At 43.5% G+C, this 16572-nt stretch overlaps 1 pseudogene; it reads left to right on the plus strand.

Annotated features, from left to right (window-relative positions):
* Positions 1-3643: 3643 nt before the first annotated feature.
* LOC129491588 (uncharacterized) lies at positions 3644-15332 on the plus strand (annotated as a pseudogene).
* The last annotated feature ends 1240 nt before the right edge of the window (positions 15333-16572 follow it).

The following is a 16572-nucleotide window of genomic DNA, read 5'->3' on the forward strand; positions in this document are numbered from 1 at the left end:
GCAAACAATGTCCAGTTTGCACATGAGAGGGCTGCGTCCTTCAAATCTGGGGGGCTAGAAAACACCTGATCAGTAACTTCTAGGCAGTCATGTATTAGTTCCTTTGATTCCCCAGTAGGTGGCAGCAAAGTGACGGGCTTTAAGGTTCCAGTGGCCTGCAGTTTCACTGCAGGGTCATAGAGCAGGATAGCCTGATATTAGCCTAATCTGCGCGCTGTTAGCCAATAGCCACCTTTTGTTCTAACAATGCCAAGACTTAGTGTGGCACAGAAATCGTGGTGGGCTGACCTAGAGTCAGCTTCTCAGCTTCCTTGAGCACCAGGCAGGTCGTGGCTACTGCCCTAAGACAAGGGGTCAGCCCCTAGCCACAGTATGGAGCTGCTTTGAAAAATAGGCCACTGGCTGTAGTATTTCTCCCAGTTTTTGTGTTAAGACCCAGAGTGCTAGACCTAGTCTTTCACGCACATAAAGTTGGAAAAGTTTGTGTGGGTTTGGCAGTCCTGGAGCCAGAGCAGATATTAATTTATGCTTTAGTTGTTCCAATGTGATTTGGTGTTCGATTTCCCATAGTCTGCTCCTTTTAGATATAGCTGCTTTACTATTAACCCATAACTGGGACTCCAGATTTTACAAAATCCTGCCATTTCTAGGAAGACCTTTAGTTGCTTCCTGGTTGTGGGCATCACGATGGAGGCAATTGCACTTCGCCTTTCCACTATCAGGGCTCAACAGAAACCCTAAGTATTCTACAGTTTGCTTACGTATTTGGGCCTTCTTACTTGAAATTTTATATTCACAAGCTGCCAAGTGGTTTAGGGTCTTTACAGTGTTTTCTTGACATTCTTGTTTTGAGGTGCCAGAAATCAATAAATCGTCCACATATTGAAGTAGCACCCCATTTTCTAATTGTAAGCCTCTCAAGTCTTGAATCAAAGCCTCTACAAATATAGTTGGGGAGTTTTTAAACCCTTGAGGGAGCACAGTCCAGCAATATTGAAACTGTGCAGCTGTCTCAGGGTCTGTCCACTCGAAAGCAAACAATAGTTGGCTTTCTATTTCTACTGGTATGCAAAAGAAGGCATCCTTTAAGTCTAGAACTGTAAACCATTCGAGATCCTTAGGTAGTGAAGCAAACATAGTGTATGGGTTAGCCACGATGGGGTGAACATCTTCCACAATATCATTAATTGCTCTGCGATCTTGCCCAAACCTATACTTATGGGAATGAGGCTTCTTTAATGGCAGGAAAGGAGTATTGTATGAGGACTGACAAGGTCTTATTCAGCCATATTGCAAAAACCAGATTAATACTGGCTGGATAACTTCCAAGACTTCCTTCTTTAAGGGGTATTGCTTTTTTCTGGACAGGTTAGGCCCCTTCCTTCAGTTTGTTTTTTATTGGACTCACATTCATTTCCCTCTCAGGTGGGAACCCAGACCTCTGGCTTCACCTTGTCGAAGACTTCTTGAGGAATTGCCTCTACCTCAGGGTGTGGGGCCTCAGTGCTCACCAGCAGTGCTTGCAGCTGCAGTCCATGCTCTGGAGGCATTTGAAGACACAGCTGACATTTCTCTGGGTGGAAGATGATCTGAGCCTCTAACTTGCATAGTAAATCTCTGCTAAGTAAAGGTATCAGGCAGTCTGGCACATAAATGAATTGGTGAGTTATCAAATTGTTGCCCACTTTACAAGAAAGGGGGTGCAGGAACTGTTCTGATTTCAATTGCCCACTTACCCTGACTATATTGACAGAAAGTATCAGAAAGCTTAGTGACTGGTGTATTAACTACTGAATAACTAGCACCAGTATCAATTTTAACCAAGGCTCCTTTGGGGAAATTTTGATGTCAGTTAGAGTTGGAGCTGCTGGGAGTCTTGGGCACCCTCAATCTTCCTCAGATTCATTTTTGGGCTTGACAGCCATAAGTGACCTGGGTTTCTTCTGAGTTAACTTGGGGCAGTCTCTCTTCCAGTGCCCTATTTCCTGACAGTAAGCATACTGGTCCTTTTTTATTTTCCCTTTCTACCTTGGGGGTCCTTTTCTCTTTGGGTTTCCTCCTGCAGCTGCCAGGAGTACAGTTGCCTGCCAAAGTGCCTTGGTTTCCTTGGCCTCCCTGCTATTATATACCTTGAATGCAATGTTGATTAATTGGGAAGCTTCATTCCAACAGCCCCCTCCACTTTTTGTAGTTTCTCCCTAATGTCTGGGGCACTTTGCCCTATGAAGGTCATATTCACCATTCTAATGTTTTCAGGGTCCTGTGGGTCTAACTCTGTATACTTTCTGTATGTCTGACAGATCTGTTCCATAAATTCTGAGGGGTCCTCAGTAGGTGTCTGCTAAAGTGCCTGTACTTTGCTCAGACTTTCAGGTCTTGGCACCCTTGATCCAATGCCCTTTAGGATGCACTTTCTATAGTGTTCCAGATGATTCATCCCAGCTCCACCTGCCTCATTAGGATCCCAATTTGGGTCAGTTCAGGGAGTTGCCTCTTTAGGGTCCGGGCTATCATTGGGGCTTTCATCATGAAGGCACTATGCCTCCTCTAACACTAGCCTTCTAACACTAGCCTTCTCTCATCTGCTGTGAGCATGATGTTTAGGAGGGCTTGCACATCAGCCCATGTAAGGCGATGGGTGGCAAAGATAGCAGTAAACAAGTCGGTCATTTTCTGGGGATCCACCCTGTAGGAAGAATTGGAATTTTTCCAATTCAGTAAATCGGACATGGAAAAGGACTATATGCCCAATAATATCCTGCTGGAGCTCCTTGCTGATGGACTCCCACGGGATATTTTTGGAGGGAAAATTGCCCTGCTCCAGGCTCAGTGTCTCCCCAGTCAAAATTAGTGCCTTGTCTATTTTGAGAGGGAGAGACTATTTTTGCAGCCTCCTCCTATTCCAGGGGTGAAGGCCCTTCCCCCTTCTGAGGGAGCGGCGGGGCATTGGCTCCCTCTGGGTCGCCACCTACTGGGTTAAGCACGTTTAATACTTGTTGAGTCTCTAATTCCTTTTCTCCCTCTCCCTGGGTCTTGAGACAAACCTTGTCTGAGCCCTGCACCATTAGCTTATTTCCTTTGACCTCTTGATTATGCGGTAACATAAACGCTTGTACATAAGGCTCCTCTGCCTGTCTACCCTGACACTGACAAAACTGTTCTGATAGATAGTAAAGCAGCTTAAAGATCCAAAAATTGGCCACCATTCCCCAGATCCCAAAGCATATGTTGGCTCAACCATATTACATATTACAATAGTAAATCGTTTTCTTTTTAGTAATAGGAGGGTACCCATACTGTTTCTAATCCAACAGGATCTTACCCAGAGGGCTTCCTGGGGGAAGGGAGCAGCATTCCCCATCTTAAATTCAACAAGGCTGCAGGTACAGACGCAGAGATAGTATCAGATAGACATGGACACAGAGACAGTGTCAGTTAGACACAGAAGAAAGTGCACCTAGGTGAAAAAGGCCTGCAAACCAAATAGCAAATGGGAGTACAAAAAGACCTGTTATCTTCCTAATGGTACTGAACGAAAGGCTTAATAGCCCAGATAAGGAAATAATATATGGTCTGGTTTTCCTCACCCTTTGAGCACGTCTGCTTCTGCCAAACTTCCGTTCTTTCCCAGGTGATGAAAAGGATGTGCGGTTTTGTTCACAGGACAGCCCTCAGTAGAGTCCCCGGGACAATCTTACTCAGCAGCTGCTGGGAGTTTCCTCATGACTGTCTCATTGCAAACTGCCAGAACCAAAGGCAGCACCATCTTGGCGGCCTCCTGGCTGGCTCGGCAAAATTTTTGTTCCTGGAACCAAGCTGGATCTGGCTGTGTTTTCTCAAGGCCCAATAATGAGAAGCAGACAAACTAGGAAAGAAGGGAATTTATTGCTGGAACTGGATACAGGGAGAAGGCTGGAGATAATTCCATCAGACCAATTCAAAGTGTTACAACTTTCTTAGTGTTTATATAGGTTGGAGTTATGTGCCTACATGCAGTATAGCATTTGCCTAAGTCTACTGGTAACTAATTTTGTTTCAACTAGAAGGTCAGAGGCAAAAGTCTGATTAAAAGGGCCCCAGTACCTTCAAGGCCTGTCTACTGTGGTACCAGGGTGATTATTTCTATCTTATCTTTTTTACAGCTTAGTCTGGAGAGCTGCCTTAGACTCTCCAATGAATCTATTCAAACAGCTGCCTCTGTTACCTTGACTTGTCTCAGATATGGGTCCTGGCACTAGGAATGAAAGACTGTCTCTATTATTCTGGTTTGCTCCAGGTTAGGGAGAAGCCCATGCAGGATTCCTACTGACCGTATGTTTCATTTCCAGCTTTGATGTCTGGGCACTGATTTCCCTAGGCTTAACTATTTGCTCAATGTTAACGCAGCTCTGTGGAAATTAGTCTGTATAACTGAAGTGCTATGCGGGCCTGTCTGTGTGATTGTCAGGGGGAACTGGCCTGCCACAGAACATATCCTCCAGTATTTTCTTCAGAAAGGGTATATAGCAATTCCAAATTCTAACCAAAAACACGTTCAGAGCTCTAAAGGTATTGGTCCATTTGTCTTCTAACTCACAGTATTTTTCTTGACAACTTCTAATTCATTTTTATTCCTGACTCTTTGTTCATGAACTCTTCTTCTCTTTAGAGGCTTGTAGGGTTTCCAAACAATTTCAAACTATTATATAACAATATTCTGAAACTTCACAGTGCTATGCTTTTTCCGTGCTTGATTTTATCTGTTGAGTTAGGCATTCGGGGAAGCATTTCAGTTCTAGGAAATTTCATTAAATAATTGCCATGGTTATTTCCTTCTGTGAGTTTTCTGTTTTTTTTTTTTTTTCTTCCTAGAACTTCTAATACTTGGATGTTAGATTTCCTGGATTGTTCTTTTCTTTCTTTTCTAAAAAATTATGCTGTATTTCCCATCTCTTGGGATTTTTGCTCTGCGTTCTGAAAGACATATCAACCATTTTCCCCCATTCCTACTATCATATTCAAGAACCCAATTTTGGTTCCTGAATATTTATGGCATTGCCATTTCACTGATAAATCTTTCAGCATGTTTCTCACTAATATGTTTTGGCTCTGTGTCCCTACCCAAATCTCATCTCGAATTGTAATCTTGACATAGAGGGAGGGAGGTGATTGGATCATGGTAGTAGTTTTCCCCATGCTCTTCTCGTGATAGTGAGTGAGTTCTGACAAGATCTGGTGGTTTTATAAGTGGCGGTTTTTCCTGTTGTTTGCTCTTCTACCTCCATGTAAGATGTGCTTGCTTCCCCTTCCATCATGATTGTAACATTCCTGAGGCCTCCCCAGCCATGTGAAACTGTGAGTCAATTAAACCTCTTTTTTTTATAAATTACCCAGTCTTGGGTATTTCTTTCTAGCAGTGGGAAAATGGACTAATATACGCTCAAATGACTTATTTAAAAAATATAATAACACTGCTATTTATCACACTAAAAAAGTAAGTATTTTATATCGAGTTCAGAAACTCTTCAAATTTCCCATATAGTCTCATAAATTTTAAAAAAAGTTTTTTTGTTTGGATCAGTGTTCAAATATGTTTCAAATATTTCAATTGCTCCATTTTTATTTTATATCTTATTTTATTCTTTAGTTTTTCCTCATTTATTTTTTCCTATCTTTGAATTATTGAAAACTCAGGTCATTAATGATGTAGTTTTCCAGAGTTTCGGTTTGACTAATTGCATTTGTGGTGTTTTCACCACTTCCTCTTTCCTCTGCATTAACTGCAAACCTATAAATTGTCCTGAAGACTTGATTAGAACCAGATTTGATTTGACTTTTTCCTGATTTTCATCATGAGACAAAAGTTATGGTGTTCTTTATTTTCATGATATTTGCAGCCATTGAGGATGTGATGGTTAATACTGAGAGTCAATGTGATTGGATTGAAAGATGCAATATTGACCACGGGTGTGTCTATAAGGTTGTTGCCCAAGGAGATTAACATTTGAGTCAGTAGGCTGGGGGGAAGGCAGATCTACCCTTAATCGAGTGGGCACCATCTAGTCAGCTGCCAGTGAATATAAAGCAGGCAGAAAAACGTGAAGAGGCAAGATGGGCCTAGCCCCCCAGCCTACATCTTTCTCCCATGCTGGATGCTTCCTGCCCTTGAACATCAGACTCCAAGTTGTTCAGTTTTGGGACTCAGACTGGCTCTCCTTGTTCCTCAGCTTGCAGACAGCCTATTGTGGGACCTTGTGATTGTGTAAGTCAATACTTAATAACTCATTTATATATATATATATATATATATATATATATATATGAGTTTATTAAGTAAAAAAAAAAAAAAAATATATATATATATCCTATTAGTTCTGTCCCTCTAAGAGAACCCTGACTAATACAGATTTTGGTACCAGGAGTGGTTCTAGAGGAACAGAATATTAAGGATGGAGTTCTTTCATTGGTTTTGGGGTTTCTGGAGTTGTCTGCTTAATATGATTAGACGCAAAAATGCTAAGGACTCTACTTCTAAGAATATGGAGAACACTGATAGTCCTTGGCAGAAACTGTTTAGAGAGTTATGCCAAATAAGTACATTTGACACTCCTGATTCACCGCTCATGAGAGGCAAGGAGTTTAGTGACTATACAGAATACCCTTGACCATATGTGGAGAACCAAGGAGCAAAATGAAGCTGGTTGGTTGCTCCTAAGTCCAGTGGACAAAGTGATAAAATAAAATGATACACTCAGGGATTCTGTCTCCCAGCTTCAGAAGTAGATACTGAGCCTCAAGTCTGCTAAGATTGCCCTGAGTGAGATTCTTATCTCCTGCAGAGAAACAGCTGAAATTGTGGAAAAACAGACACAAACTCTCATCATGCGAGTGGCTGACCTGCAATGAATGATGCATGCAGAGCTTTGCCAGGTGCCTACTGTTAGTGAGGGCATTGATTGGAAAAGAATGGAACCCTGCAACTTGGAATGGGGACATGTGGTGGGGGGGCCCTGATGAAGCTGGGGACACTGAGTTTGTAAACTCTGATGAAACTTTTTTGCCAGAAGAAACAGCTTCCCCATCTCTAGTAATGGCAACATCCCCTCCCTGGCCCATGCTGCCATCAGCCTTTTCACGTTTGTCTGAGGAGATAAATCCTGCGCTGCCTGAGGCAACGGTGATGGCCTCCCCTGAGGCAGTTGCCAGTCAAGATAATGATGGTTTTTCTCAGAAGCCACCCCTAATACCTCTGTTTGCCTCTAGATCTGTAAATAGACTGAAGTTCCAGCGGACCCCTAGAGGTGAGGTTGTGAGTGTGACCCATGGGGAGGTGCGCTACACTCGAAAAGAACTGTTTGAGTTCTCTAATTTATTTATTTATTTTTATGTATTTATTTTTTGAGATGGAGTCTTGTTCCCCAGGCTAGAGTACAGTGGCGCCATCTTGGCTCATGGCAAGCTCCACCTCCTGGGTTCACGTCATTCTCCTGCCTCAGCCTCCCAAGTAGCTGGGACTACAGGTGCCTGCCACCATGCCTGGCTAATTTTTTTGTATTTTTTAGTAGAGATGGGGTTTCACCATGTTAGCCAGGATGGTGTGGGGAAAAGAGAGAGAGAGATCAGACTGTTACTATGTCTATGTAGAAAAAGGAAGACGTAAGAAACTCCATTCTGATCTGTACAAAGAAAAATTGTTCTGCTTTGAGATGCTGTTAACCTGTAACTTTAGCCCCAACACTGTGCTCACAGAAACATGTGCTGTCCTGAGTCAAGGTTTAAGAGATTTAGGGCTGTGCAAGATGTGCCTTGTTAACAATATGTTTGCAGGCAGTATGCTTGGTAAAAGTCATTGCCATTCTCCATTCTCTATTAGCCAGGGACACAATGCACTGTGGAAAGCCACAGGGACCTCTGCCCAAGAAAGCCTGGGTATTGTCCAAGGTGTCCCCCCCCCCACTGACACAGCCTGAGATATGGCCTCGTGGGAAGGGAAAGACATTACCGTCCCCCAGCCCGACACCCGTAAAGGGTCTGTGCTGAGGCGGATTAGTAAAAGAGGAAGGCCCTTTGCAGTTGAGATAAGAAGAGGGCCTCTGTTTCCCACATGTCCCTGGGAATAAAATGTCTTGGTGTAAAGCCGACCATTCGTTCTATTCTGAGATAGGAGAAAACTGCCCTGTGGCTGGAGGCAAGATATGCTGGCAGCAATACTGCTCTGTCACTCTTTGCTACGCTGAGATGTTTGGGTAAAGAGAAACATAAATCTAGCCTACATGCACATCGAGGTATAGTACCTTCCCTTGAACTTATTTATGATGCAGATTCCTTTACTCACATGTTTTCCTGATGACCTTCTCCCCACCATCACCCTGTTCACCCTGTTCTGCCGCATTCCCCTTGCTGAGATAGTGAAAATAGCAATCAATAAATACTGCGGGAACTTGGAGACCGGCACCGGTGCAGGTCCTTGCATGCTGAGTGTGCCGGTCCCCTGGGCCCACTGTTCTTTCTCTATACTTTGTCTCTGTGTCTTATTTCTTTTCTCAGTCTCTCATCTCCACCTGAAGAGAAATTCTCACAGGTGTGGAGGGGCAGGCCCCCTTCAGATTGTCTCCATCTCCTGACCTCGTGATCAGCCCGCCTCAGCCTCCCAAAGTGCTGGGATTACAGGCGCGAGCCACCGCTCCCAGCCTGAGTTCTCTAATTTATATAAATAGCAACCTGGAGATCAAGCATGGGAATGGATATTAAGGGTGTGGGATAATGGTGGAAGGAACATAGAGTTGGATCAGACTTAATGTATTGATTTCTGCGCACTAAGTAGGGATTCTGCATTTAATGTTGCAGTTCAGGGAGTTAAAAAAGGTTCTAATAGTTTATTTGCTTGGTTAACTGAAATATGGATTAAAAGATGGGCCACTGTGAGCAAGCTGGAAATGCCTGATCTCCCTTGGTTTAATGTAGAGGAAGAGACCCAAAGGCTTAGGGAGATTGGGATGGTGGAGTGGACTAGTCACTTTAGACCTACTCATCCCAGCTGGAAGGATCCAGAAGATATATTCTTGACCAATGCCTTGTGAAATAGATTTGTGAGGGCAGCGCCTGCATTTTTGAAGAGCCCTGTAATTGCTCTTCTCTGTATGTCAGATCTAACAGTGGGACCACAGTCACTCAATTACAACATTTAAATACAATGGAAATAATTGGATACTGAGGTGGCAGGGGCCAAGTGGTGGCACTCAACTGTCAAAGGTAAGGTGGGCATAGCTAACAAAATGGACAGCAGAGACAAAGTGGCAATCAGAATTGGTCTGACACGTGTACAGCTCTGGCATTGGCTAATTCATCATGGTGTTCCTAGAAGTGAAATTGATAGAAAGCCTGCTGCATTCCTCCTTAAATTATACAAACAGAAAACTTCTAGGTCGAATGGACAAAAGACTAATTTGAATTATAAAAACAGAGAATCATGACCCTCAATCAATTTCCAGACTTGAGCTGGTTTACAGATCCAGAACCCCTTGAATGAAGGGAAGGCCCAGTTCCCTTGAGCAAGGACCTCACTACATTACTGACAATGTATGCAGTGAATCTTTCTCCCATCCTTCCCCAAAAAGACCTCTGGCCTTTTACCAGGGTACTTGTGCATTGGGGAAAGGGAAATGATCAGATATTTTGGGGACTACCGAACACTGGCTCTGAGCTGACATTGATTCCAGGGGACCCAAAACGTCATTGTAGTCCTCCAGTTAAAGTAGGGGCTTATGGAGGTGTGGAGGAAAAGTTAAATATTAAATCTGAACTCAACTGAACATAGACAGAAACAATGGTCACCAAGTCCCGGGACAGGTTGCATGAATGCCTTGAGGCGTTCATCCAGCATTGTTTCGCAGAAATCTGTTCCTGTATGTTAGTTATTGAAAAACAACAGACAATCGCAAAAACAAGTTGACCTTTTTGTGTTCCTTGAAGCCAGGCACAAAGGGCCCTCATGACTGGGCCTCATGCCAAACAACTCGTTATAAACAAGCTAGAGTCCCAGACCATGCCAAACAACTCGTTATAAACAAGCTAGAGTCCCAGACCACACTGAAGCTCCACAAGACTCCTCCTCGTCTGTGCACAGATGGGTGGCCAACTCTGGAGCCTAGGCCGTTGCTTCCCAGTTTGGTGATGATTCCTCCATAGTTTGGTGAGTGTGTGTGTGTGTGTACATATATATACACACACATGTATATATATACACACAGTTTTATATATAGATACACACTGGTTTTTTTATATATATAGTTATATATATAGTTTTATATATAGTTATATATACTTTTATATATAGTTATATAGTTATATATAGTTATATAGTTATATATATAGTTATATAGTTATATATATAGTTATATAGTTATATATATATATATACCCTCTCCCTTTCCCATTGTGATTTGTTTCTTATACGTGTATTGCCATATACTTGGGATAAAGGCTGTTTACACTTAAAAGTATTGAAAAGTATTGTGTGTGCCTTTTCTTTTCCCCTCGTGTGTTTCCTGTAAAGAGCAGGAGGTTAGTAATTCATGGAGTTTTAGCTCAGATCCAACTTACAGTGGGTCCAGTGGATGCCTGGACTCATCTTGTGGTCATTTCCCCATGCCAGAATGCATAATTGGCATAGACATACTTAACAGCTGGCAGAACACCCACATTGGCTCCCTGACTGGAAGGGTGAGGGCTACTATGGTAGGAAAGGCCAAATGGAAGCCATTTGAGTTGCCTCTACCTAGAAAAATAGTAAATCAAACAAAAAAGTAAAACAAAAAAATAGTAAATCAGAAACAATATTGCATCCCTGGAGGGATTGCGGAGATTAGTGCCACCATCAAGGACTTGAAAGATGCAGGGGTAGTGATTCTCACTGCATCCCCATTTAACTCTCCCATTTGGCCTGTGCAGAAGACAGATGGATCTTGGAGAATGACAGTGGATTATTGAAAGCTTAACCAAGTGGTGACTCCAGTTGCAGCTGCTGTACCAGATGTAGTTTCATTGTTTGAGCAAATTAAACACATCTCCTGGTACCAAGACATTAACTTGGCAAATGCCTTTTTCTCCATTCCTGTCTATAAGGCCCACCAGAAGCAACTTGCCATTCAGCTGGCAAGGCCAGCAATATACCTTTACTGTTCTACCTCAGGGGAATATCAACTCTCTGGCTTTGTGTCATAATTTTATTCGGAGAGATCTTGATTGCTTTTTGCTTCTGCAAGATATCACAATGGTCCATTACATTGATGACATTATGCTGAATGGATCATGTGAGCAAGAAGTAGCAAACACACTGGACTTATTGGTGAGACATTTGTGTGCCAGAGGATGGGAAATAAATCCAACTAAAATTCAGGGATCTTCTACCTCAGTAAAATTTCTAGGGGTCCAGTGGTGTGGGGACTGTCGAGATGTTCCTTCTAAGGTGAAGGATAAGTTGCTGCATTTGGCCCCTCCTACTACCAAGAAAGAGGCACAACACCTAATAGGCCTATTTGGATTTAGGAGGAAATACATTCCTCATTTGGGTGTGTTACTCTGTCCCATTTATTGAGTGACCCGAAAGGCTGCCAGTTTTCGGTGGCATCCAGAACAGGAGAAGGCTCTGCAACAGGTCCAGGCTGCTGTGCAAGCTGCTCTGCCACTTGGGCCATATGACCCAGCAGGTCCAGTGGTGCTTGCAATGGCAGTGGCAGATACAGAGGCTGTTTGGGGCCATTGGCAGGTCTCATAGGTGAATCACAGTGGAGGCCTCTAGGATTTTGGAGCAAAGCCCTGACATCTCCAGACAACTGCTCTCCTTTTGAGAGACAGCTTGTGGCCTGTTACTGGGCTTTGGTGGAAACTGAATGTTTGACTATGGGTCATCAAGTCATTATGTGACCCGAGCTGCCTATCATGAACTGTGTGCTTTCTGACCCATCTAGCCATAAAGTGGGTCATGCACAGCAGCATTCCATCAACAAATGGAAGTGGTATATTTGTCATCGGGCTTGAGCAGGTCCTGAAGGCACAAGTAAGTTACATGAGGAAGTGGCTCAAATGCCCATGGTCCCCACTCCTGCCACCCTGCCTTCTCTCCCCCAGCCTGCACCGATGGCCTCATGGGGCATTCCCTATGATCAGTTGACAGAGGAAGAGAAAATCAAGGCCTGGTTCATAGATCGTTCTGCATGATATGCAGGCACCACCAGAAAGTGGACAGCTGCAGCACTACAGCCCCTTTCTAGGACATCCCTGAAGGATAGCAGTGAAGGAAAATCTTCCCAGTGGGCGGAACTTCAAGCAGCGCACCTGGCTGTGCACTTTGCATGGAAGGAGAAATGGCCAGATGTGCAATAATATACTGACTCATGGGCTGTAGTCAATGGTTTGGCTTGATGATCAGGGACTTGGAAGAAGCATGATTGGAAAATTGGTGACAAAGAAATTTGGGGAAGAGGTATGTGGATGGACCTCTCTGAGTGGTCAAAAACTGTGAAGATACTTATATCCCATGTGAGTGCTCACCAACGGGTGACCTCAGTGAGGAGGATTTTAATAATCAAGGGGATAGGATAACCCATTCTGTTAACGGCACTCAGCCTCTTTCCCCAGTCACCCCTGTCATTGCCCAATGGGCCCATGAACAAAGCGGCCATGGTGGCAGGGATGGAGGCTATGCATGGGATCAGCAACATGGACTTCCACTCATGAAGGCTGACCTGGCTATGGCCACCAATGAGTGCCCAATTTGCCAGCAGCAGAGACCAACACTGAGCCCACAATATGGCACCATGCCTCAGGAGATCAGCCAGCTACCTGGTGGCAGGTTGATTATATTGGACCTCTTGCATCATGGAAAGGGCAGAGGTTTGTCCTCACTGGAATAGACACTTACTCTGGATATGGGTTTGCCTATCCTGCATGCAATGCTTCTGCCAAGACTACCATCCATGGACTCAGGGAATGCCTTATCCACCATTACGGTATTCCACACAGCATTGCCTCTGACCAAGGCACTCACTTTACCACTAAAGAAGTGTGGCAGTGAGTTCATGCTCATGGAATTCACTGGTCTTACCATGTTCCCCATCATCCTGAAGCAGCCGGGTTGACAGAACGGTGGAATGACCTTTTGAAATCACAACTACAACGTCAAATAGGTGACAATAGTTTGCAGGGCTGGGACAAAGATCTCCAGAAGGCCATGTATGTTCTGAATCAGCAACCAATATATGGTACTGTTTCTCCTGTAGCCAGGATTCACGGGTCCAGGAATCAAGGGGTGGAAGTGGAAGTGGCACCACTCACCATCACCCCTAGTGATCCACTAGCAACATTTTTGCTTCCTGTTCTTATGGCATTACATTCTGCTGGCCTAGAGGTCTTAGTTCCAGAGGGAGAAATGCTGCCACCAGGAGACAAAACAATTCCATTAAACTATAAGTTAAGATTGCCACCTGGACACTTTGGGCTCCTCCTACCTCTAAGTTAACAGACTAAGAAGGGAGTTACAATGTTAGCTGGGGTGACTGACCCAGACTATCAAGATGAAATTAGTCTACTACTCCACAGCGGAGGTAAGGAAGAGTACACATGGAACGCAGGAGATCCAATAGGTCGTCTCTTAGCATTCCCCTGTGATTAAGGTCAATGGGAAACTACAATAGCCCAATCCAGGCAGGACCAGACCCTTCAGGAATGAAGGTTTCGGTCACTCCACCAGGAAAAAAAAACCACCACCCCTTCAGGTACTTGCTGAAGGCAAAGGGAATACAGAATGGGTAGTAGAAAAAGGTAATCATCAATACCAGCTATGAGCACATGACCAGCTGCAGAAACGAGGACTGTAATTGTCATGAGTATTTCCTCCTTCTTTTGTTAAAAACATGTTTGTGCATGTATACACTTGTACTAAGAAAATGTCTTCATTTTATTTCCTTTTCCTTTATCATGTGATATAAGATTCATTGACCTCATATCAGCATTTAAGTATTGTTAACTTTATGTAATAGTATATGAGTTGGGGACTGCATTTCCAGTTGTACGAAGGACAGTTCAGTTATGTTAGACATAATTATGACCTTATTATTGTCTTATTTGAAGATTATGAATGATCTCAGGAGATGTGTATGGGTTCAAGTTGTCAAGGGGTGGACTTGTGATGGTTAATACTGAGTGTCAACTTGATTGGATTGAAGGATGCAATATTGATCGTGGGAGTGTCTGTCAGGTTGTTACCCAAGGAGATTAACATTTGAGTCAGTGGGCTGGGGAAGGCAGATCCACCCTTAATTGAGTGGGCACCATCTGAACAGCTAACAGGGAATATAAGGCAGGCAGAAAAACGTGGAGAGGCAAGATAGGCCTAGCCTCCCAGCCTACATCTTTCTCTCGTGCTGGATGCTTCCTGCCCTTGAACAGTGGACTCCAAGTTGTTCAGTTTTGGGACTTAGACTGGCTCTCCTTGCTCCTCAGCTTGCAGGCAGCCTATTGTAGGACCTTGTGATTGTGTAAGTTAATACTTAATAAACTCCCATTCATATGTATATATCCTATTAGTTCTGTCCCTCTAAGGGAACCCTAATACAGAGGATCATTGTCTTTATCCATTATTTCAGTAGAAGATGAAAAGTGGTGATATTAAAATTATATCATTTCTTCTTTATTTATTAGTGGTACTTCTGTAAAGAGAAACTTCTCCTTATCAACTTTTTGGGTCCCAGACAGTCCAGGGAAAGCAGAGTAAATGCTTAATTCATCCCTTTTATTTACCAGTTTTCAAAATAATGAGTTGGTTTCCCAGCATTCTCTAAGAGTGACAATAAAATTTTTTAAAATCATCATCATTACAAACACCTAGATTTAAACATATTTGATATGTTTTAATATTTTGTAGTTCTAGTCCATTTAGTGCTTTAATTCTCCCATCTTTGACATGGAAAAATTTCTTTAAATTGGTTTCTGAGTCCTTTTGACATAATCCAAGTAGCTTTTGATAGTTTTTTGTTATGTTTCCTGTTTGATAAGATGTTTCTGGCTCATTTACATGACCCATATCTGGAATCATGAATTCGGATGGACAGTATCAATGTAAACTTATGATATATTTTACCTTAAAAAAAAGTCTTTTACTAGAAATAAGGTCAAACTCACAGCAGTGAGCACTCCTAGAGCCAGATCGTTATATCTAAATACCATTTCCCTCTAATAAGAACCAGAACTCAGAGAAATGGCTAACTTCAGATGTGGCCCTATTTTCTCATATGAAGCTTGAGATCTTCTTCCAAGCTCATTCTTGTTATTGGCAGAATTTGGAATTATATTGAAATTCAGTTCTATGTATGAACCCCAGATTGAAAATTCCCTAGAAAAAGCTGAAGGGAACCGTTCACATTTTAAGTAGTCAAGTAACAAGATCAGATTTCTGTTTCAGAAATACCGCTCTGACAGCAGGTGCAAGAATGGGGTGTGTGGCGGGGGTGTGGAGAGTGGCTGCACAGCTGGGAGGATGTCCAGTGAACGGACTTAGTGATAACTCAGGCTGGATATAGGGAAGGCCTAATTTAAGACAGTAGCAGTGGAGTAAATAGATGGAGGGCTGATTTGCTAGTCACTAACATGCAGCAGCCTCAGGTCTTGGTGATAGGGGCTAATTTGCTAGTCACTAACAGGCAGCAGTCTCAGGTCTTGGTGATGGGCAGGGTCAGGGGCGGAGGGCGGCTGTGTCACAGAGGGGCAGAGCTGCAAGCAACTCTCTTGGTGCTAGGGGCAAGCTGCGGAAAAGAGAACTCAGAGTTATGGGGGGTGTGGGGAAGATAACTCCCGGAGGAAATTCTGTCATGCCCCCAGCCCATCCTCCTACGAACTAGCCCTAGAATAATTAGGTGAATTTGAAAATGCCCTCCGTAGGCGGGAGTTCTGTTCGGGGTTACCTGCGGCCTCCCTGGTCCTGGATTTCAGTCCTCTAGGGATTTCCTGAGTAGTCTTAATAATACAGAAGCCCCTTTCCGGTGTAGGTAGGTAAGAAGCACTGCACAGAAATCTGATGCGAAGTGAGGTCTCCTAGCGGAGAGGGAGGCACCTTATAAGTAATCACTAATCCAGGTTGAGATATTAATTATTGATGTCAAGAAATTGGGCTTTTATATCTTTTTAAAAACTGTGTCTTGAGGCCAGGCGCTGTCGCTCACGTCTGTAATCCCAACACTTTGGGAAGCTGAGGCGGGCGGATCATGACGTCAGGAATTCGAGACCAGCCTGGCCAACATAGTGAATCCCTGTCTCTACTAAAAACACAAAAATTAGCCAGGCGTGGTGGCACATGCCTATAGTCCCAGCTACCTGGGAGGCTGAGGCAGGAGAATCGCTTGAACCCGGGAGGCAGAGGTTGCAGTGAGCCGAGATCCTACCACTGCACTCCAGCCTGGGCGACAGAGCAAGACTCCGTCTCAAAAAACAAAATTGTGTCTTGAGTAGAATTTTAATGTGGAGAATGAGCTGTTCAGTAAATCAATTCTTCCCTTTGCAAAGCTGTAAAACATTTAAAACATTTGGCCAGGGGGACAT

Source organism: Symphalangus syndactylus, chromosome 10 (assembly GCF_028878055.3).
Source record: "Symphalangus syndactylus isolate Jambi chromosome 10, NHGRI_mSymSyn1-v2.1_pri, whole genome shotgun sequence".
Lineage (NCBI taxonomy): Eukaryota > Metazoa > Chordata > Mammalia > Primates > Hylobatidae > Symphalangus > Symphalangus syndactylus.